The following is a 23,543-nucleotide window of genomic DNA, read 5'->3' on the forward strand; positions in this document are numbered from 1 at the left end:
GCGTGAACGTTCTCAAAGATGTTTTGCGCATTGTACTATTAATGTCCGTGAAAAATGTATCAACTTTCCCGTTTCGCTTCAACATTTATTTCATTGAGGACATAAAACATTACAGAGTTTATGAATTTCATTCTACGCAGCTTTGCTTCTTTCTTTAAGAAAAGCTAATAAGTACTACGGAGAATGTGCGAGAATGTTACTTAAAATTATTAAAAATTCTAGTAAACTTGTAATGGACCTACCAATACATTTACGACGTATCTATGTTATAAATTTAACGTTTCATAGGTAAAGAAGAATAAGGTAAAGAATTTTAAAAAACTGCCATGACGCTATTTCAGCACGTGCATATTAGTTTGAATCTTATTTCCAAAACGAATAACTTTCAACGCTATTTATTAATAGTGTCGTTACCTTATTTTGTGTTGAATTAATAATGATGATCGAGTATGATGCGAAAATAATAAAAGAATTTAATACAGAACTTCGTTGAATATTATGTATGCTATGTATCGTCTATGTTAATATTCTATTTTTTCAGTTCCTGATACACCTACGTAATAATAAAAAGTATTGTAGCATAAACGAGAAATAATACAGATTTGGCACTTCATTAAACTTCCAGGTTAATATTCTGGAATGCCGACCACCAAAAATTCAGAGTGTTTCTAACGTCCTCTACGATATTCGTCGTCTCAATCGTCGATTACTCAATCGTCGATAAGGATGGCATCTACAATGTACACCTCGTCTATACTATGGAACGTCACGTTACATGCTCTGCAGTACCGATCATTCAAAAGGTTTTTATTACGCCCCCTGCAATTTATAATTTTGCGTCGAGTGCAATTACTAGTTCGTTTGAACACGGTCCGTTTATTTAAACAAAATTTTAGTCGGTGTTTGATTAAATAAACTTCTGGATCGAACTCCTTTATCTGAACGTGAACTACTATTATGTGAACGAGAAATCGTAAGTAGTAAGGGGGACCAGTAAGTTCTTATTGTATAAATTTTAGTTATACGAAGTATTTATGATTGCCTCGTGACAGGTTCGAATAAACGAAATCCACTGTATATTCGATTCAAACACGGAAGTTGGTGAAGTTAGAAACAAAAGTACTGTAATTGCGACGAAGAACAGAATAGACGTGACATGAAGTACACTTGCGTGTCCCACGATCTAAAGGTTTGTGTATATATTTATGATTATGAAATCGAAAATTATTATACTTCGTTGTTACGAGGAAATAAAAATTTCTTCGCATCTAGTATATTACGTGCCGATTAATGATTGATTAAAACAATAATTTTGACTAAGAGCTACTACGCTCTTACCTTTCTAACCACGTAATCAGAATCATCAAAATTATTAATCGCATAAACTATTTCTTTATTTCTACTCTGATTACCACGAACAGATGTGCTACGAATAATGATCGGATTCCATCACTCCATTTTCTACCCATTTTCTAACTAATTGAATAATTGAACTAAAACGATACTTTAACATAATCTTATATTAGAAAATAAAACAAGGTCGTGTGTAAACATATTAGACTTGTATATTTAGTAAGTAATTGTCGAGTAACGTTTTATGCTTGAAATGAAATTAAGAAAATTTATAAGTTATAAAATATAAGGATATATAAGGATTAAAGTAAAGATTAAAAGACGATTTCTGAGAAATCTGCAATTATTATCATTGGCTTAGCTATTGTAGTATAACTATTTTTCTCATAAACTGGAGCTTAATACATGTAAATTAACACGGTTCTCGAACAAAAACTAATACCAAGAAAGCGTAAACATTGTTTTAGCTTATAAAAAATATAAAAGCTAGAATAATGACTATCGTCATTGACTAGTGCTATTGCAGTAAATTAGTGAATGCGTCGCGTCTATTCCGTCTTATTTTATACTAAATTGATACCGTTGGCAATAACACTAAAACAGTGAAGAGTAGAGCAGACTCCGAAGCACGTCTAAATTTTAGAGCTTCCGGAACGGAATTATACGTTTAAGGATCTATTCATTCCGTTCTTTGTTCGTGATTTTAGATTTTGTAAAAATGATATTTTATTGTGATATGAAAAATCGAATACCCTACTACGTTTTTACTAACAATTTATTCTGTGTTCAATTCACGAAAAAATGTTGAGGTTAATAGTATCACGTTTTCTATTTTTTCAATCGAATGTCAGTATCTCACGTGAGATAGCGCTAGTTCCTTGGTCCATAGCAGAAGTGGACTTTTCTGAAATTTTTCAAAAGATGGCGCTCGCTAGAAGTTTTCTCCGTAAAAGATTTCGAATATAAAAACCATATTTATATCAAATGTTAAGGAGATAATTATAAACGATCGTAAGCGCAAACGTAACTCTTTTAGTCGATCCTTTTCTGAAAATTTCGTTCTCCTTAGGAACGATTACAAACACGAGTGCTCAATTAAACGATTCTTGAATTACGTAAGGTAAATTGGTAGTGTAGTAACTGCACTTTATCCTTTAAGCATTCAATCGATTATTCTGTTACGAAAAAAATAATCGAGTAGCAAAAGGAAAAAGGTTCGCGGAACGGAAATTCCTTCTGTCACGGCACGGAAATCGCGTTTCAAATCCTCAAGGTAAATCGCAAACATTACGACACGATGCGTATGTGAATCCTGAGGCGGATTCCTATCGACGATTCAAAAAAAAAAAAAAAAAAAAAAAAGAATGCATACACGCATCTTTCTTGATTGCGATCAAGGCCTCGAAAAGTCCTCGTCGCTCGTTTCTCGGAAATTCTAATATTCCCTCCTTAAGAGTTTCTTCACTTATATATGTATATATCGATAATAGATAAAATTGTTTCACAATCACTTTAGAATGAACCTAATTTAACGATAATACTATTTAATAATATCAAAGGTACTCTAACTTCAAATAATAACATCTAATAATACTCAACATGAATTTGTTCGTATTAAGTAACTACTAATTTTTTATTTTTAATTTTTCAAAATTTGTATTATTACATTCCCTGTATTACGTTACACAGATATAATCATACTCTGATCAATATAGTAATTAGCAATAATTACTAACTAATTTAGCTGAATTTAGCTATTTTGTTGATAGAAATTTTTTAACATTAGAAATTATCTGTTTCGTCGAATCTTATTATGCAACGTTATAAAAATACCGTAACAAATATTATTTTTATTTTTCATTCAAGTAATAGCCGATGTGTTACATCTGATTTTGCTTCGATAAGTAGACCCAAGCACATTAGACAGGTGTGACTTCGCACGTAGTAATTAGTGTCGCGTTAATGATGGTCGCGCCTTCTCTCGTTAGAAATTCAAATGGCTTAACACGCAGATATTTCTCTAAACTCATCTTACGTAAACCGTTTAGAAAATCCTCGTTTCGATCCATTTGAATAACGCGACTCGCAATAACCGCAGGATACTCTTGACATCGTTCTAATTGGCGCCACGTGACAATACCTATGCCTTCGAAATCTGCTCTTCAACTAGCTTTAAAAATTAGCTCGAATCGATTCAACCAATCGATGTCCTTCTTCTTGTCTCTTTTTTTTTTTTTTTTTTTGCTGTGACTAATTACATCATGGTCATAATACCAATTTAAACATCATGCATCGAAGCGTACGTGCCAACTGTCGAAGGCTAATTTACGTATTCGTCATTTACTCCTTTTTTTTAATAGCCTGAAACAGGAAGAGAAGACTATTTTTCTTTCCTCTTCTTCTTCTATAAAAAAATGTTTGCATATTCATAAATACAGATTGCAGGAAATATGACGAGTCACATTGTTCATCTTTTACGTGCGAGTAATTATAAAATCCATCGATTTCCATCGATTCACTCACGAGGATATAACAGCTGTATATGTAACATTTTTTTGACATTGTATTTTACATATATATACAGGGTGGTTGGTAACTGGTGGTACAAGCGGAAAGGGGGTGATTCTACGCGAAAAAAGAAGTCGAAAATATAGAATAACAATTTTTTTTTTTAAATTTTTCCATCGAGACAACGATCTACTGTGAGGTCCGTTATAAGACGCGAGACGAGACGTGATAAAGTGCACGCGTACCGAGCGAAAATTCAAAGTGGATTTTCTCGAAAACAAAGCCTCAAACGAAAAATTGTTATTCCATATTTTCGACTTCTTTTTTCGCGTAGAATCACCCCCTTTCCGTTTGTACCACCAGTTACCAACCACCCTGTATAATACATTATATTCAAATTGTTTTGGCACATAAAGACAAATATTGTTAAGATGTAACTGTAACGTAATTGCAATTTACTCATGTTCATTCTTATTAAGGAAAAGATATATATATGTACATGTATATTTTCACCGTACTCTCTTTCCTTAATAAACATGAAAATGAGTAAATTGCGTTACATTTTCACGGTATTTGTATTCACGTGCCGAAACAATTATGAGAGCTGTGATATTCGATACTTCAGTTGGTGTATGTAGACTTTTGCTACTGACCACGTAATATAATAATAACATTTGTAACAAATGTTATTATTATATTAAAAGTATCCGCTAGGAGGCATTTCGTTCGGATAATAAAATATTTAGATAGCAGAACGTTCGGAACGTACGGACGTTTTGATATGAACTCCGCTGTAATTCCGCTGCTTCAAACTTTTTACCTATAACGTCATTATAATTGTGAATACAAACGTGAACGACAAGTTTCTTAAACGATCGCGCGTGGTAGATGGTCCTTTAGAGACGGGAATACGCGTTACGCGCACAGTTCTTTATGCGGATAGCCGCGCATACAGGCGGCGCGTTTAAATTCAAACCGTTCAATGGTCAATAAAAGTTTATTCCTACACGCGTGGCAATGAAAATTTATCGCATGGCTGTGATATCATGCGAAACGAAACGCAGGTGCGCCGGATCGTTGCCGCGAATTCACTTGCGGTTTCTACAAAAACACAGAAACGCGTAGCCCCTTTCACGCCGGCACACCGCCGTTAAACTCTGTTCTTCGGCATTTCTTTCTTCCTTTTTTTTTTATTCTTTTTCTCTTTTAACTTAAAAACCATATTTTCACCGTTATTACATAACGATTCAATCTCGATTGTCACAATTCAGCGGTTCGTACTATTGTTGAAATATCTTGGAACGAGTCTGTATGTTGGCCAAAACGCAGAGAAAACGACGCCAGAAATAAAAGATAAGGAAGAACCTTACGTATCGTGGAAGTTTACGACCATTCGTTATTCCTGGCTTTATTCATAGCCGAATCATTTTCCAATGAACATTTTACTGTTACTGCTCGTCGTTTCTCCGGTTTCACGTATGCTGGAAATTTTGTATCCGCGTGAGCTCGCGTTACGAAAGAATTAAATTGGAAAATGGTACTTTCAATTCCTTTTCTTCGTATTTCGTAGTTTCGTGAAATTTCGCGACGTTCCTTCTCTTTTTACTTTTCGATTTATTCCTTTCTCTTTCGCCACCGTTTTTTACATTTTATTATTCGATTTTCATCGAAGGCGTATGGAAAATCGTTTGGAAGATTGACATTTTTATAAAAATGAAAATAAACGTTTTTAAATTTGCTCTGCACCAAGTTTCGTCAGGCACACTGCCGTCCATAAGTCATCAAACATTTGCCTACTCCGTGCAAACTGATTTTTACAACGTAGATACTTTTAACATTACGTAATCTTAATATTTGAAACGTAAATACTAACTTTATTTTTTAATATAGGCTATTTCATAATATAGAATGTGTGCTTTAATTGTAACCGTGAATAACTTAAGGATAACTAATAAAATTAATGGAAAAAGTCGTATCTGTATTTTAATAATAATCGTCTTGCTCAAGATAAGCGTATGTCCAGCGATTTATAAGACAGAAGCGTTCTCGCTATGAAAATGTAATTACATCGGACGATGATAGAATACGAATAAAAATAGTAAACACTTGTCGGAAGAATTTCCTAATATTACGATAAAATTTAGATGACAAAACTTTTGCGCAGTATCGAGATTCGTAGTGGTAAATTTACAAATAATTATCAGGTCTGAGGAAAGTAACGGAATTACAAGTTTCACTGTGAAAGTACGTCATCGTGAATAATATATTTTCACAAGGCGAAGTTTCCTCGAAAAGCAACGAACGGAAATTACGCTTTGCAAGTACACTGTTATCGTGTCCTGAGAAAAAAATGACCACTGATAAGAACACACGTGTTCGAAAGACGAAACGATCGCTCCCTCGAGTCGTATTAACTGCACACAATCGAGGAATGTCGCCTTCGAGTGCAGAAGCACCTAAAATCGCGAATATATTTCAAAACTCGTGAAACACGATTCTACGTGGCTTCCGTACGCTCCAATCGTAGAATTCTTAGCGTAACGAATTAGAAATGAAACAACGAAACAAGCTCGTACCTGGTGCAAGATTAACGTTAACTTAAACAAACAAAACAAAAAAAAAAAGAAAAAAAGACGCAGATACGTTGAAATGGAAAATATCGTGAAACTTCGAAAAAGATTAAATCGAGGATAGAAGTTGATTGAAAATTATCGAAAGGCAGATATATCAGGTCGTCCGAAAAGATTCTTTCGTTCTATAAGGAAATAGTGGATGCACAACATTTTCCGTTTTATATTGTTTTATCAAATTACGTGTGATACATTTTGTTCTATCAAGATAAGGATTACAACGTTCGACAGATTAGCTTTCATGTTTGTACGAAGATGCGTCGTTGTAAAAGACGGGTCTGTAAAAGAAAGATACTTTTCGGACAACCTAATATTTATAGAAACATAAATTTCTCGAAGTTTAATTATGATTATCGTAAAGATAAACGAAATTAATAACAGAGTACGAAAGTTTATTTTCGTATCTTTGGTTCTTATTCTTCTATCGTTATTGGAAAATTCATTTTTCTACGAGAGACTGTGTACAAGCTGAAGCTCGTTACGTCGATTCCGATATGCGTATGTACGTTTACGAGAAAGGCTTAACATGCAGTTGCATTCGATTGAATCGAAAATCAATTCCCGTGTATCGTCGTCGTTTTGTCGACGAGGCACGTCCCGATGCTCTACGATACATCCAATCGACTCTTTGCAATTTAATTACCAATAAAACTAAAAGATTAATGATTTTGATAATGGTGAATTGGTTGCGGGAAAAATGAATTAAACGATAGGTTCATCGGCAATCTGTAAAATGAATCGGTTCGTATTAGTCGAATATAAATCAATTCTCCGATATAGCTGCGTTTAAAAATATTTAATTTCCCAATAAATAACCGAATCACGTTTCGAAATTTAATCAAGCCAAATAAAGATACAATATTATTTTAGGAATTTGTGATTTAGATTTGCGATGTGAAGCGTACATAGGCGAAATTAAATTCCAAGCATTTATTAGATAATGTTAATCAATAGCCGTGTTAGTAATTATTTAATACATATTATTACGTTCCTTATCGATTGTAAGAATTATTTACGCAAAGAGCGTAAACCTAAATTCTTGTGACTAAAAAAAGGTAATTACGAAAAATCGATAAAAGTTTGTTCCAAGTAGTATGCAAAATTACTGTAATTAACGCAGGAAGACAAATTTTAAGAATCAGCCCAATACATTATTATAATCTACGTCAGATGCGATGTTCGAAAAATTTGTAAATATAATAGCGGTGTAGATGGAAATTTGAGAATTTCTTACTTGTAAAATAGAAAATTCGAAACAGATATTTGCACAGAACTAATATAGGGTAATTCCAGAACATTGTCTGGCTGAGTAAGTACATTAGTACTTAAATTATCCGACCTTATCAGGTTTACACGCCATTATCGTTGTCTGATCTTTCAATTTCTTCTTTGTCTAAACACGAGTCGTGTGTTATCCATACTGTATTTGAACAACGAAACGATATTAGTGCACAAACATAAATACAGAGTATTCTCGAGAATAGGCTGACTAAGCGTACATAACCAGAAATTAATAAAATAATCATGTTTATTTTGAAAATTATTCCATTTAAAAATGATTAAACGTTCGATTTATAATTTTCGTAGTAGATATAAATAACAGCGTACGTACGTACGTAAAATTAACCGGATTTCCTACTGCGTAGTTGAGTTTTCCAAGAACAACATATGCTAAAAATTTCTTGAACACAAATGGAAAAAACAAGCCTTACCGTTCCGTAATGAAAAGGAGAAGAAAACGTATCGCAATTGGAAATAACTTGTAAAAGATGTTATTAAAAGTTATCCACAGATTTGTTAATATTATTATTCATAAAATCCGTGTTTCATAATATGTTGGTAATGATGCAATAAGTATAATCTTAAAATGTCATTTCTTACGTCTCATACTTGAACAGGAAAGATAAAAAGATACGGAATTATCAGCGTGAAGTGCGTATGTGCCATATTATTGGATTTACATTAACTATCCGATTCGTACATAATTATCAGCATCAGGCATCGAAATTTAGTAATTCTTTTTATGGTCCTAATGACTCGTACCGGTCATAAGAGGGCGATAATCGAAAACGATCGTTTATTTTTGCTCGGTAATGTCCACGTGTTGATAAATGATATCAAAATACATCTAATACTACATGTTTGCGTGCATGTGTACTCGATGATTTTGATTTCTAGAACGTAAATTATCCTGTTGGGAATTATCAGAAATATACTATCAGTGTAAGAATTTTGAATTATCGTAACTCGCTTAATTACGATTTTTTAGCAGCTTCCTATTGCGAAAAATGGAATATTCTTCATTTACACTTCGATAGAATATTTTCAGAGTATTGAAAATTTGTCGACAAAAACGATTGAAAATATTTAAATGGCGTTTACAATTTTTTAATTATTTAGCACAATAAAACACGGACATTACATTTTGCTCGTAATAATTAACAATACTCGTAATAAATTTTCCAATATTGAATATCAAAGTAAAAACTTGTGGCGAGAAAATAATCTAAATCGGATTAAGTACCTAAATATTATACATGAGTACATGAATACATTAAATACATAAAAAAAAATAAAAATAAAACATACATAAACATAAAACAAAAATAAAACAAATAAATACATTAGTATATACAGAGAATCGTGAAATTTGCAAAAATGCATTACCAGCACGGAATAAGAATTGTTTCAAATACATCTGCAATTTTTTTATTACATTCGATACGACAAACAAGGTAGCCATACGTGTAAATAACTACGAAGCAATTTTAAAATGCAAACATTTTCCTGTTCAGTTTATTTATAGGTATCGTACGAATATGTAAGTCGCATGAAACTATGTGTCGAATGTCAAGCGAATTTTAGTCGCAGCTTTTAAGTACGCTTATTGTGAAGTACGATTAAGATATCACGTCGACCCAGTATGCAAATCCAAGTCACTGTACCACAAATCTTATAAGCGTACTGTTATCGTTCTTGTTAAACGCGTGACAATTCTGTGCCAAGAATAAATTAAATCGGTCGAATGGTTGTATCAATAGACTATCAGAAAATTTATCAAATGTTGTATATTTCGACACGTTAACACATTAAACGATATAATTATACGCTTTTACGCGCGTTTAATCGCGTCTTAATTTCTAATCATTTCTCTTAACCGATCGAGTAATTCAACGAATAAATCAAAACATATTGATATAACTCGTCAGTATGTTATTAAATGAAACTTAATCTCAGAACGAACTTCGTTGATATTTTAAATAAAATCAGCAGTATCTGGCTATAAAAGTCGTTCGGTAGAATAATTATCTTCGAATTGGCAATTTATTATGATATTTACGATTTTCATAGTACCGAAAGATATTAAAGCCAACATTTAATTATTGTAATGAATAAACATTACATTTAAATAGACTAAATATTTCAAATAAATCAAACATTTCACGATAGCATAAAGAAATTATAATCTGTTTGAATCTATTTCTTTTTTTTTTACTCAAGTAAAATTTTAATTAGAAATATAAAATTACTATAATGTTAGAGGCGAACAGGTGTTTTAACTTGGGGAAGTAACAGTTATAAAAATGGTTTCAAGTACGGTTATTTCCATTGTGAAAAATAATTCTCAAGCTAACAATTGTGCGATTAGGTTTTTTTTTTTCATTAAATAATTTTCACGTCGTAATTACGTCAAATAGAAGAGAGACCGCTTCTTTTATGCTGAACGTTAGCTTTGCTCTTATTTCGGAGCTCAGCTTTTCCTATCGCAGTTAGAAATACGAGTGCTTCCTTCCTGTTTGTCTAAAAACTTTCCTGCCAACGTGATAAAAATTTCAATCGCTTATTCGTTATTTATTCGTTATTATATCGTTATTTGAACTTTATTCAGAGAGTTTAAGTTAAATTCGGAACAAAATTATCGATCGTAATGGCTTAGTAATAAACGATAATATAAATCGCACGTTAATCGACGATCGATTTTCAAATAGAAGAAATTTCTTCCATTTTGCTTTTAATCGTCGATGAACAAATTTTTGAAACTTCTTCGTGCACAATCTTTATCACTGTTAAGCTAGATGAACATAAAATATTGTCAAAAGTTCCTTCGATTCTTTCAACTTACAGTACACGAATTGTGTTGGCAACTAAGTGATTGCGAATTTTGTCATTACGTGGTATCGACAAAATCCGCAATCACTTAGTTGCCAACACAATAGCTTGTCTGTATCTGTTCTTAAGTTCAGTCAACTGACATTTCCCACAATATCTCTCTGCAAGAATTATTAGACACTGGCGGATTATATTTGGAATTATTTTTTCTTCTATCAAACGACCGTATAAATTGCTTAAAATTCGCTTGTCGAAAGTACCCTGTAATCCACTTAAATTGTCAACAAAATTATTCGTCTCTTAAATAATTCTAATTAAGCCCGTTCTCAAAATAGTTGCCAAATAAAATCCTATTAAAAGTAAGCGCTCTGTAAGCTACTTAAATCGCTCGTCGTATAATTTTGCTCGATTCAGAAATTCTTGAAATATCTTTCGAATAAAATATTGTACAAAATACCCTTTAACGCTTACCTTCTTCCGATATATATTTTTCACCAATTTTCATCTTTAGTCAAATAACATTTGATAATAATATATGATAATATTGTTTATGCGTGTTACAAACAATGAAATATTATTTTTCAAATAGTATTCGCTCTAACGTAAACTGTTCGCTATTTTATTGCCCTATCGTCGAAACGTCTAAATTTCGAAACATAGTAACTACGTCGACGTTATTAGGTATTTAAAATTAAAATGCAACAATAATTAAGATAAAATTGAATCAACGCGTCGTACGCGTCACTAGCAGAAAGCGATAACTTGCCTGAAGCTCTAGCAAAATCGTTGACTCGTTCGATAATTCTGATCAATCTGAAAATTCCAAAAATAATTAAAAACGTTCAAACAACAAAATAAAAGAGACATCAAACAACGTAATACATTTTCTAAAATCCCATTCGACGTTCGTACTTACTTAGCAGGTATAATAAATGTAAGGACGCGTAATTTGCATAACGACCTCACCTAAAGTCACGGTCGTCTCGTGCAGCAAATCTTATAAATATCATGTGCAAAAGGTCAGACATCGGTAGAGTCGTGAACAATCGTGTTGCATTGGTCGACAATGCCGCGTACAATCGGTGTAAAGGTAGAAAGTGAAGGCATTCATTGGTCACAATCTGCTCCCCGAATCATTATACCTGGATAAACCGCTTACATCATAATCAGCATCTCATTATACCTTCCCTATTACTCATTTCGCTTCTTGAGTTTTCGTCGTGCATATTCATGAACGACCTTTTATGACTGTCACCCGCGTGTTTTGCTTCCTCTTTCGTCCCAAGGTTCGAAAACCAACGCGCTACCATGTCGGCCAGGTTTCTCCATTTCCACGCGTTTACCATCTTAGAAATGATAAATTATAACAGTTTTATATTAGAGATTGATTGTTTGTAACTTTGGAATTTCACTTGCTTGCAAGAGGCAAATTATGATTCATTACGGTCTCTCACTTTGATCTGAAAATCAAAGACTAATAATTACGATGTAGATCGCTCGCTATCAGTGTAATGATATAGCAATATGTAAAATGTAAGTAATGATATACAGCTACATATGAGCATAATAAAATATGATTTAGGAAATATGGATGTATGATCTATGTCGCACGAAATTATAGACGCTTAATAATGCAATTGAGATATTATTATGGGAAAAAATGGAGAAACTTGAGGCGTAATTTTTAAATCATAGCGTTTCCTTAAACATCTGGCAAATAACAAATTCGATGCTCGTAAAGATCTGTGATCTAGCAAAGTAAGGGAAATATTTAAAAGTACTCGCTATACTATATAATTTAATTACGTAGAATGAATTTTGAGCGGAATAGAGTGGAAAAGTTTCGAAGGTCAGGATTTTAAAGTCAACAACAAGCGTGCGTCTACAAATAGCACTGAAATTACAATTGCAAATTGACGTTATTATATTATTACGTTTGCAAAATTATATACTGTACTTGAGTTACGTTTACAATTTACGAAATGTTTGCAAAAGGACTGTTGCATACGTTTTCGAAAATGATAAATTTCTCTGTACGAAGAGATAAAAAAATTTAATATGCTCAGAAAACATTGAGTTTTATCTGTATAAATAAATACGATGATCTACGATGCGGATTCAAAAGCGAAACATAAAATCAAATTGTCGTAACTCAAAAACAAACGTTTATCCCATTTATAAGCTCGTGTCATCAGACATCGTAACAAACTGTTCATCGATTCGCAGACAGAAATTAACGTCTATTTACAAGGTTTACTGCGACTCGTTTTCATTCGATTTTAATTATCCGACATAAATAATTTTTAAGGCTCGATCCGCTAACTACCAGGAGGCGAACAAAAAGTGCTTTACCGCTTCATCGAAGTACTATCTTTATCACGATCTTAAAATTCGTTCCTTTCTCGACACTTCCATCGTACGTAATAATTCCTAATAAGCTATTAATTATAGGCTCGATGACTCGACAAATCTTCTCCGTATCGTATAATCACGATCATCCTCCAACTCTTGCTCATCTATCGATAAAAAGGAAACTAATTATTTATTTTTCATCTATAAATACACACGATGTTCGCTAATTAACGCTAATAACACTGTGTAGTAATGTAAAGAGAGAATTATAGCTACCAGTTGATCACTGCTATGGTCTTCGAATTTTTATGTCCTCGCGTTCAACGACTAAGAAGACATTCGATAACTTAAAAAAAAACTTTAGCATGACGTTGAAAAGAAATACATATATATTAAGTATTACGTTAATTATTATATCAAATATACATATACATATCAATTATACATATATGTCAATGATTCTTTCATATTCTCCTCAAACGTAAATAATTTTATAACGCTAGAGAAATAGTTGGTAAAGTCGTAAACAGCGTAAAGCTCATAATAGAAATCGTAATATTCGTAGCCTCGTTATCACGCAAAAGTCGCGATAAATGTTTAAAAGGTCTGTTTGTCGCATTTCGAAATAGCAAGCCTTTATCCTCTTCTGTGTTTTTCACAAATGTTTTTCTACCACTTAGAAAAAGAACGCTGACGATTAACAGCGTGAACGATAATAAGCACCTTGTATGTATTTATAATCTCTATAACGATTAATGCACTTCTTGCAATCGCATAATTAAAGCCTATAAACAATTTTCGTAATAAATTCGCGTTAACGAACTCTCATTCCGGTTCTTACCGGTGAGGCGGAGTAAAACATGCCCTAGCCGCGCTCGTAAACCATGCTCTTGTACCATGATCGGTATGGGAAAGTACGAGTGTATACGGACAAATCACATTTTCAAGAATCCTTGCCAGCTCGAGTTACAGGCGCGGGCAGTTTGCATGAAAATTTAACGCTCGAAAGCGTTGAAATGTCGTCGGAAAACGCGGGTACCGCGATCGTAAGACAGAAAATCGACGCCGATAGACGGCCTAGGCTTGGCTTGGAACAGCGGCGAGCGCCGCTCTGAATCGCAATTACAGCAAATGCAAATTACCGTGCGGCTCATGGCCTGACATGAACTGGTTCAACGTGTCATTATTGTTTATTAACGCGAACGCTCGCCGTTTTTATCGCCAACGAGATGCAACGTCGTATTAAGAATAACAGCGAGGCCATATAAGTACGTCCACTCGAACAATAATCCCACGCTCCAGACTGTAACGGTTTCCGTGCAGCCGATAACTAGAAAATTCATTTGCAACTTTTAACGTGGAACGACGAATAGAACGACACCTGTGAGGGTGCCACGTGTTGGCGAAATTCGAACTGAAAATGTACACGGGTTGCTTCTGTTTCTGTGTTCATAAGCGTCTCACGGCGATGTTTCTGCGATGGGATTGGAATTCTTGACGATGGGGCTTGGGACGGAGTTTGTGATTTTTCTTCCTTTTTTTCTTTTTTTTTTTTTTTTTTTTTAGGGGTATTTTAAGTTCTATGTTAATGAGTTCGAAATTTGGACAATATTTTTAGAAATCTTTGAATTAATTGTCACTTGTCAGTGGAATGTAAAGCGGCTGATAGATTTAAGTTTCGTTAAACTTTTTCTTGGACTACTTTCACGATCGCTTTCTCGAAGTGATTGTGAAAATAGTCTGATATAGTCTTCAAACCTCGGGAAATTAGCTTTAAATTATGTATATTACTTTCTAAGTCAGTCAGTAAAAGCGAATCCACTGACAAAGATTCTGTCGAGACTTTAATATTCCGTTTCGCTTTCTAAGATTCTGACTGTTTAAGAGATTTCAACAGATCGATAAGTCACAGAGTAATACTCGATCAATAGTATCGATAGATACTGTACAACGTGTTACATCGGTATGTGTATATGTTATTCAGTAACCATCTGTTTCATCGGAAAGCCATCAAGGGAAGAAAGATAACCGAATAGTTGAAATTCGGACCGAAAGTGTTAAAAGATTTAAAAAATATTTTCATTTGGAAGAAGGTCGTAAAAAGTAGCGTAGAGGACTTAGATTACGTCCGATTTATTCGAATTACCGATCCTTCTCATTTAGAAATGAATTTTTTTTCAAACAATTTCTATTTGAACCTCACAGAAGCCAAGTTAGTTGATTTTATCGAGGTTAATCGCGTGTTAACGTTAACCCAGATGTGTCTATCATGCTTAATTTACTTGTAATTTTATTTTGCGATTTCTCAACACTATTCGCTGTTCAACATCATTCTAGAAAGATAGCCATCTTTTAAGAAACAAGCTAATACAGAATTTAATCAGTAAATTGGTAGATTTTCAGCTTACACGAAAGAAAAACTACGTTATTTCAAAAATACCAGATAAATTTGAACATGTCTGAATTAATCGTGTATCCTTATACGAAAGTTAAGAGATCTTCAGAAAATTAAATTAATTAATTTCCAAGTGACTTATTTATTTTCTATCAAAAAATTACTTCTCCCACGCTATATTAAAGAAGAACAACGTTAACGATTGATAGGGACGTTTGTATGTTCATAATAAGAACATAATTCAACGAGTTAAGAACGAATTTCACCGATTTCTCACGCTAGCACCGTAACTATTTCACAGTCTCCGAAGTTTCCCTTCTGCTGGGAATGGCGCTCGTGCAATCGAACCGAAAGAAACGCGAGACTGAAAGTCAACAACAGCTTGTAATCGCGCGAATTAACGCGCGTGAGTGCCGGCTGAATGCGACACGCGAGTGTCTATTCTTAAGAACTCCCATTGATATGCAAACTCAGCTACGGCGTGGCGCGCGCTAGATAAGCCTTATCAGCGCGGCCTACCTACTTACACGCGTAGGAGCTGCTGGTTCATGTATTCGTGGCGATTCAAACAACTTCGTAAAGCTTCGATTACGTTAATTAAGTATCATAATTTACGATCATTTTCTCTGTTCTCGTCGTAGTAACGACCCTGTTGTCCTCTATGTCGATGATCCTTCGTACGAACCTTATTAATAGACTGCGGAATTTTATGCATTTATACGTAGGAAATTTGAAAGTGCAAAATTCCACGGAATGCGCATAATATGAAAAAATAAATAAGATATAAAAAATATGAAGCGTCCATGAAATATCCTTCTCTGTGACGCGATGGGTAAAGCTTGCCGTGAATTTTCCCCAAGTTCTATCTTTTTAATTATATGTTCAAAGATATGAATTCGCATAGAAATACGCGGTATACTTATTGGCAAGTCGTTAGTAAACTATGAGCTTATTGTCTTTCTCGTTTCGTAGAAACTTTTATATTGCTGTTTGAAAAAATCTCTGTTCTCTATTATCTTTGTTGGTTTGGGATTTTGGAATGGCTTTCATCAGGTTATTATCAGATACTAGTTATCATGATGTACTTCAAGTATTATTTGGGATTAATCGAATAAATCAGTGTTTTTTTCTTTTGTTGGTTACTGTAACAAAGAATTAAACGAATCAGAATATGTTTTCCTTATTATAATTATGTGAAAATCTTTCTTTGTGCTCATAACTCGCGATAATTACACGTAGACATTCTGAGGCAGTCCTCGGACTTGTTTTTTAATATGTTGAATACCGCAAGAGAATCGAAAAAAAGAAAACCGAAAGAAAAGAATGTTGGATGTCGCATTTAAATATATGTCACGTTCCAAACCGTATTATGGTGTAATATATGTACGTTAATTATTATGATTTATTTCCTTTCATATGTTTCATACTACATGGTTTACGATAGCCAATAAAAATAAAATTTATGATAGGAATAAAGATATCGGTTCTAAGGAAACGTGTGTACAAACAAAGTTTTCAGGAAGGACCAAGAAGAATATTATTCGTACTATCTTGAGCTTTCCGCGACGAACAAAGTCTACGCAGTAAAAGTGATGACATATGCCAAACATCACGTGCTGTGTTTGCTTTTATATTAACTTGTAAATAAAATTTACTATTTTTCTATAATGTTCAAGAGAGATACCAGAAAGGATCATGAAGTGTCAGAAGCTATTAAAATAAAAATGAAATATTCTTTATTTCGTGAGAACGCTTCCTTCCCATTTGTAATTATAGAGAGATAGTACTATGGAAAAGTAATGATAGTGTTGCATTCTTAACGCGCATTCATCCGAAGAAAGTTGCGCATATTTTTGTTATCTATTGTTAGATAACCAGCCTTTTACCATAACCGAATCAGCAAGCTGTCCTAACTACTTTCGAAAACGTGTTACTCGTCGCTCCATTAATTATCCTCTCAAACATCAAATTCCCATCCTCGATTAATCAATTACACATTCCAAATATTCGTCTCTCACTAAAGGTACGTATGTTCACGCGAGTTACGGAATAAAGAGGGATGTTTTATTTTGACTTTTATTAATATTTAATGTGCTTTTAAAGAATTCATACCGTATCATTGATAACGCGGCAATTAGGAATTTATTCCATCCGACATATTCTAATAAGTACACTGCTTTGAATATTTTATATACGTATTTGTGTATTACGCGCATTCTATAGATTTCTGCACTTTTAAACTTCCCTAAGACGCATAAACATCCGCGGTGTAAGTATCAAAATAACCTGTTTCCCAGCCGGATCTCGACACGTGAATACCGGTAATCCAGAAAATAGAGAACGTGTTAATTTACCCAGGAGAATTCGCTAAACACGTGGAATTTCTCCGTCGACTGTAATGTTTCACGCGCCAGTTGCCAAAGAGGAACGGAAATAGGGAACATAATCAGCGATTAGTAATTACTTTAACGGCACTTTCTCGTCCGGTTGTCCTCTCTCGTTCCGCAAGAGACAACACGGGTTCCTCGTCCAGAAGCAGCTTCACGTTCCGTCAGACTGGAAATGCGAGGCTGTTGGCGAACGAAGGAAAGATACAAAATCGACGAAGGAGAAAACAAGATACGTGGAAACGAGGTGACGTAAAATCAAACATCGAGCCAAGCTACGGGGTTCGTAGCGTTCCGGCTCGTAAAGTAGCGGAAGAAACAGGGAATTCGTTTGATTTCTTCGTGCGGCAAAAAGAGCGGGAGTGCGTTGCACGTGCACCAACGCAAGTGGAAATTTAGAAAAATTGTTACTAATCGTTGCAAACAGCGGAACTTATAGATATTTATGGGAAACTTAACCCGTTGGGCGGTGAAGGCTCAACTCGGTTTCCCAATCTTTAAGTAAGTTTCTTTATTTAGAAATTCTGTAGTTTTTAAAATTATTCTTTCGTTCCAGTGGAAAGTAACTTGTATCATATTTTCATGCGCAAGCTAATCTGATTCTACGTGATTCGACTTTGTTAGTTATTTGTGAATCTCTTTGACGTAATAATTCCTTTGTTTAGGAATCCCTTATTTTTTATGCATTTTCTATTTCTGTTAAGATCAAACGATGTTACAACTAAAGACGCAGAGACCAAAAGTAACTTGGTCGAAATTTATTTGTTTTTGTCGATTATGTGATTATATTGCTGGTTAATAGATCTCAAAAAATGTGTAGGATATACATAATTGCAAAAATATTAAGTTAGTCGAAAGTTCTGTTGTTTTCGATCTTTTAATGGAAGGAAATCGATTGTTTTGCCTGGGATTTCTATTAATTTAATCTTGAATATAGTTACGACTATTGTCGGCTTATCTGGAAATTTATTTATTCCATTGATATTGAAAATGTTTCATTTCCCTTATTAATTAATTTTGTAATTAATTAAATTTTCTTATTAAATTTCATTGTTGTTCCTCCAGAGCCTCTACAGCCTGATTCCCAGTACTGAAAACTTTTTCTTTCCCAAGAGTTTTATAAATATTCAACAAACAGCCAATCTACTTAAAAATGTCTGTGAAAGTTGCTTTCGTTAGAAATTCTTTCTCCTTGATATTCCTATAAAATAAGACGACTAATTTTCTCATAGAATTATTTATTGAGCTTTTCAACAATTTTTAATATCACTTTTTACATCACCTATATCTCATACGTTTCAACTATCTCTGATTTCTCTGATATCTCCGATTGATGAGAGTTATCATTGTAGAAAATTGTATATATTGTGTATAATTGTACAAAATCTGGCCTTTCAGAACTTTCAGAAAAATACACAGTACATCTAGTCGTTATAATATTTAGCGAGTTATATAAATCATTATTTTTATATAATAATATGAAATTGCATAAACATCCACGGTTTAATTTATCGTGTCTCACAGCGGGATTGTGTAACGAAGAACACGAACGAGTGGTTAAACTTCAAAAGAGAAGCAACCAAAAAAATAAAGAGAAGAAGGAACTTGAACGTGAACTTCTGGCGAGGATTTATTTATCGTTCGAACAGCGACGTTCGATCTGAAATATATGAAATTTAATATCCTTAACCTGCGTGCAGGTAGCACCGATATTACGTGTTGCAATAGATCGGTATCATCTGTTAACAAGTTGAATCACCGGCGAGAAAATAAATCTCGAGGTCTTGATTTATTCTTGTTCTTTTTTTCATTGTAAAGGATTTGTTTCTGGTTATCGACGAAGGTATGTAATTGATAAATTGGCTTTTCAGTCGGGTCGCTCGATGTATCGTTGCGCTCACGAATGAAGCTCGTTTCTTTGTCGCTTCGATACACTTTATTCAACTAGAAAATGATAGTATCGGCGATTAAACTCGGAATAACACCGGATGTTTTCAAGATAACGCGCCTCGAACATGTGGAACAACTAATGGCTTGAAAACAAGTCGTTCAACAATAGGGTTTTTTAAAGCTGATATCGATGTTCGATTGCATTCAATGACGTTTTAAATACCAAACATTATTTCGTGCTAATTCATTGGATTGAAAATAAAATGATTTATATAAATAAAATGATTGTGTTTTAAATCTTATGAAATCTTTTATCAATTTACGATATGCTCTTGTTTAAAATTATATTTTATTATAATAAAATATTAATGATTATGTTTCGATGAAATATAAATAACAAGTAACACAGTAATATAAATATCGAAATTAAAGCAAAAGTATTAAATCTAGATGTAAATACGTTTCTTTATGTGTATATATATAAATATTAAATCGATCGCCTGTTTGAAATTTTTTTAATTGATTTTACGTACCTTGCAAGGACTTTGACATAATTTAAGTAAATGAAGTCTGCTATTATACTTCTTTTTTCTCTCCATTTTAATTTAATGCTTATTCGTAATCGAAATAAGTTTATCCCGTTCTTTATGTAACAAGTATGTTACTCCATCGCTCGAAGAACGAGTACCCGCAAAGTACTCAAAATTATTGTAATTTCTTGATCACCTTACAATCTCGGAGCATCGTTCGACTACTTCATTTATAAGAAAACTATAGAGTCGGTGATCCGCAAAAATAACATGTATCTAAATTATAGTAATCTTTAGTCCATTTTCATTAAAAAAAAAAAGAGAAACAAAATAATCGTAGCAAAGAGTAACGAGCGAAAAACCTTCGAAAAAAGAAATATAATTTTCAACACAAATTGCTTTTAAAAATTATTATATCCTTGCCTCGGTATCGCGTACAACCACAATACATATTCATTAAAATTGCAGTATCGATAATTTCCAAGAATGAGGATAGCTTAAAATATGTATTTCTAAAGTAAATTACTTATAAGAATCATTATACTTTAACTGCAGTTCTTCTATATGCTCCTGATAAACCTTCACTTCTCTACCTATTTTCTACAATTGAATATTGCTCGCTCTTTTCTCCAAAATCTCTCTACCAAAATTTGTCGAATACAGCAACTCTTATGCATTAATATTCGAATTCCGCAGTGTTTGAGAGAATATTGCTTCATACGTTTGTTTCTAATAGCGTTATTGAATTGATCGTTTCTTTAACAAATTACAACACTTATTGTAATTAGTAGAGACATAAAGTTTATTTATTTAATGCACGTAGTTTTCGCAGAATAAACGATAAACTAAATAAAGGCAGAATTTAAAATTGCGAAAATATCCGAACAAGCAAGATACATTGACACTATATAAAATATACGCACGCATGTACAATTTATATATTTGAGATATATAAAATTAACATAGAGATTTAACTTATCCATTATCCGATTATTTCTGCGATGCTGTTTACTATGTGCGTTAAATCAAATTTATCTTTCAACTAACTACGATGATACAACAATTAATTCAATAATATACTGTAATAAACAAATATATTACAAACCAGTAACCTCTCAAACAGCGTGGAATCCTAACATTGATACAAATCATTGATACAAATCATACCCCAACGAAATAAAAAAATTCTGAAGCTACAATCCGGCAATCTCAAAATCACTCTATCAGAGCCAAAGGTATTCTATTGGCTACCTAAACGAATCTACAACCCTTCCAAACACCGTGACGAAACAGCAATCAAATCGTCGCTGAAACAGGCGTAAAAATCCGGAGAAATAAACAAACGATGCTGGAAGAAAAAAAGGGAAAAATGTTAATATAATCCAATGAAATCGGATGCATGACCTTTTCGGTGTGGGCTCCGTGGGAGATAAGGACACGAAGAATGCACTCGGCCGATTTGTGTCTCGGGGCCGATGGCGGAAGGGGAGCTGAGTCCTGGTAGGTGCGGCCCTGACTGTCGGCTCTCTCAGCGAGCGAGTGCAGGTGCGCGGCCGCCAGTCTGTCGCCAGGGCCCCCACCAGATCTCCGTGGACCCTTCTTCGGTCCCACTGCTCTCCTTGCCCCTGCTGGAGGACCCAGAGATCGCGGACCCTTCCGACTGCCCCCCGCCACCCCGTCGCTGCTCTCCAGCCGAGGGAAGAACGAACGGGGACCCTGCGGCACCTTCTCTCTCGCTTTTTTACAAGTCAGGCCCCGTTCGCCTCTCGTCTCTCTGTCCGTTGTTCGTCCGCGTTCGCAACAGGTAGTGCGTACACGAGGGCCGCCTGTGAAACGAAACCGCTCACGCCTACCGCGCGCCTCGCGGATTTGCTTTTTTTAATGAAAATTCGGACTTGGCTAACCGCTAACGCGTTCTCTCCGCCTCTATAACCGGTAACCCTTGCATCTCGCTAAAGACGGAATGTCGATGTGCCTGATCACTAAGATGGTGTTTAGGTCGCGGAGTTGGCGCCTGGTAATAGCTTCAGGTGGATTCTCGAGCTTGATGGATTTATGAGGGAAAGTTGGGTCGACCCCGCATTTTTGGAGAACAGGAATGATAAGATGCAGTTGAGATGTTACCTTTTTTTTTCTTTTTTTTTTTTTTTTGAGGATGATGCAAATATAAGGTGTAATGTATAGGATAGGTTGTTGGATATTAATCAACGAATATTCATGTTGGATACATTTGGAAGGAAACGCGTGACATTTCGTGCACCGTGTTTCTTTCACTTTTCGTGCTAGGCTACTGGGATTTCGTAAGCTGTTTGGGTATATTTAATAAGGATATGATGCATGATGTTTTAAGCAATTTGGCGGGGGAAGTGTTACTGCTGGCAATGGCTGCTGTTTGTTAGAATTGTTGGGCAATTCTTGTTTCGATGAAATCAAAGCCTTCCATGTCATTGATGTATTATGTGGCTCTTATATGTGAAAATATTCAGCGGTAATACTTGTCAATGGAATTAATGTTAATCGTCGTGAGATTCCAGTTGGCTCTTTGACATCCTGCAGTTTATATCGTTTCATAAAGGCACTTTAAATATGAATCGAGTATATAATCGATTGTCGACATTCTTTCGATGTCTACGATGATAATTACAATCCCATACAGGAAGGTTATGATAGATTCATTTTTATTGATTGTTAATTTTTATATTACTCGATAGCTAGATAGTATCTATTCAAATCGAAGAATCTTTTAATACGCGACAAGTAATAAATCCAGAAAGTCTTTTAACAAAACAACGACATAATTCATTCTATGACTATTAATATTTTCGAAACCTTTAGAAGAATGAAAATATCATGTACGTATATGATTTAAAAATCAGTAAAAAAGAAGTTGCGGAATTCAGATTAATTTTGGATTGATGTAGAATTCATCAACAACGATCATTACTAATTAATACAGGATCAAACGGTATGGTATTAATTATGATGGAGTCATTATTAACACAAAATGAAAATTGATGTCTATTCGATTTCAAACTTATTCCTCTGTAAAATAAGAAAAATACGACCTGTGTGGTTTTTAATTGCGTCTTAGCAAATATCTTTCGCTATTCGGCGCATTTTTCCCAAGTCTTTCCATCGATAGACGCGATAACGCATAATATATACGTTCAACCTTAGGATATCTCTACATCAGATATTAGAGCGAACGAGTAACTTTGTAGGCATGTCGTTATCAACAGGTAGCGGGACTACAATCTATAGCAAAATAATAAGACTTCCAACAGGTGGTAGAGGCTTGGTTAAAACTGCGACTAAACCGAATAGATTAATGGCTCGACGGTTCGCGCGCTGACGACGATAAATCGAGGAGGACTCGTAAAGGTAAAAC

At 34.2% G+C, this 23,543-nt stretch overlaps 1 protein-coding gene and 1 long non-coding RNA gene across 2 annotated transcripts in view; one reads left to right on the top strand and one right to left on the bottom strand.

Moving 5' to 3' along the window:
* The first annotated feature begins 838 nt into the window (after window positions 1–838).
* The window catches only part of Eip63E (cyclin dependent kinase Eip63E), a 79,026-nt gene continuing 56,321 nt past the window's right edge, over window positions 839–23,543 (top strand). Inside the window, exons 1-2 of the mRNA XM_076622323.1 lie at window positions 839–973; window positions 1,053–1,189. The gene's annotated coding sequence lies outside the window, so the exon portion shown is untranslated. The remainder of the gene's footprint in view (window positions 974–1,052; window positions 1,190–23,543) is intronic.
* Window positions 10,051–13,306, bottom strand: LOC143302591 (uncharacterized). Its single transcript, XR_013058209.1, has 3 exons — window positions 12,954–13,306; window positions 11,518–12,061; window positions 10,051–11,414 (listed from the first exon to the last, which is right to left on the bottom strand). It is a non-coding gene; the product is annotated as an uncharacterized LOC143302591 (long non-coding RNA).

This window comes from Bombus vancouverensis, chromosome 1 (genome assembly GCF_051014615.1).
Source record: "Bombus vancouverensis nearcticus chromosome 1, iyBomVanc1_principal, whole genome shotgun sequence".
Classification (NCBI taxonomy): Eukaryota; Metazoa; Arthropoda; class Insecta; order Hymenoptera; family Apidae; genus Bombus; species Bombus vancouverensis.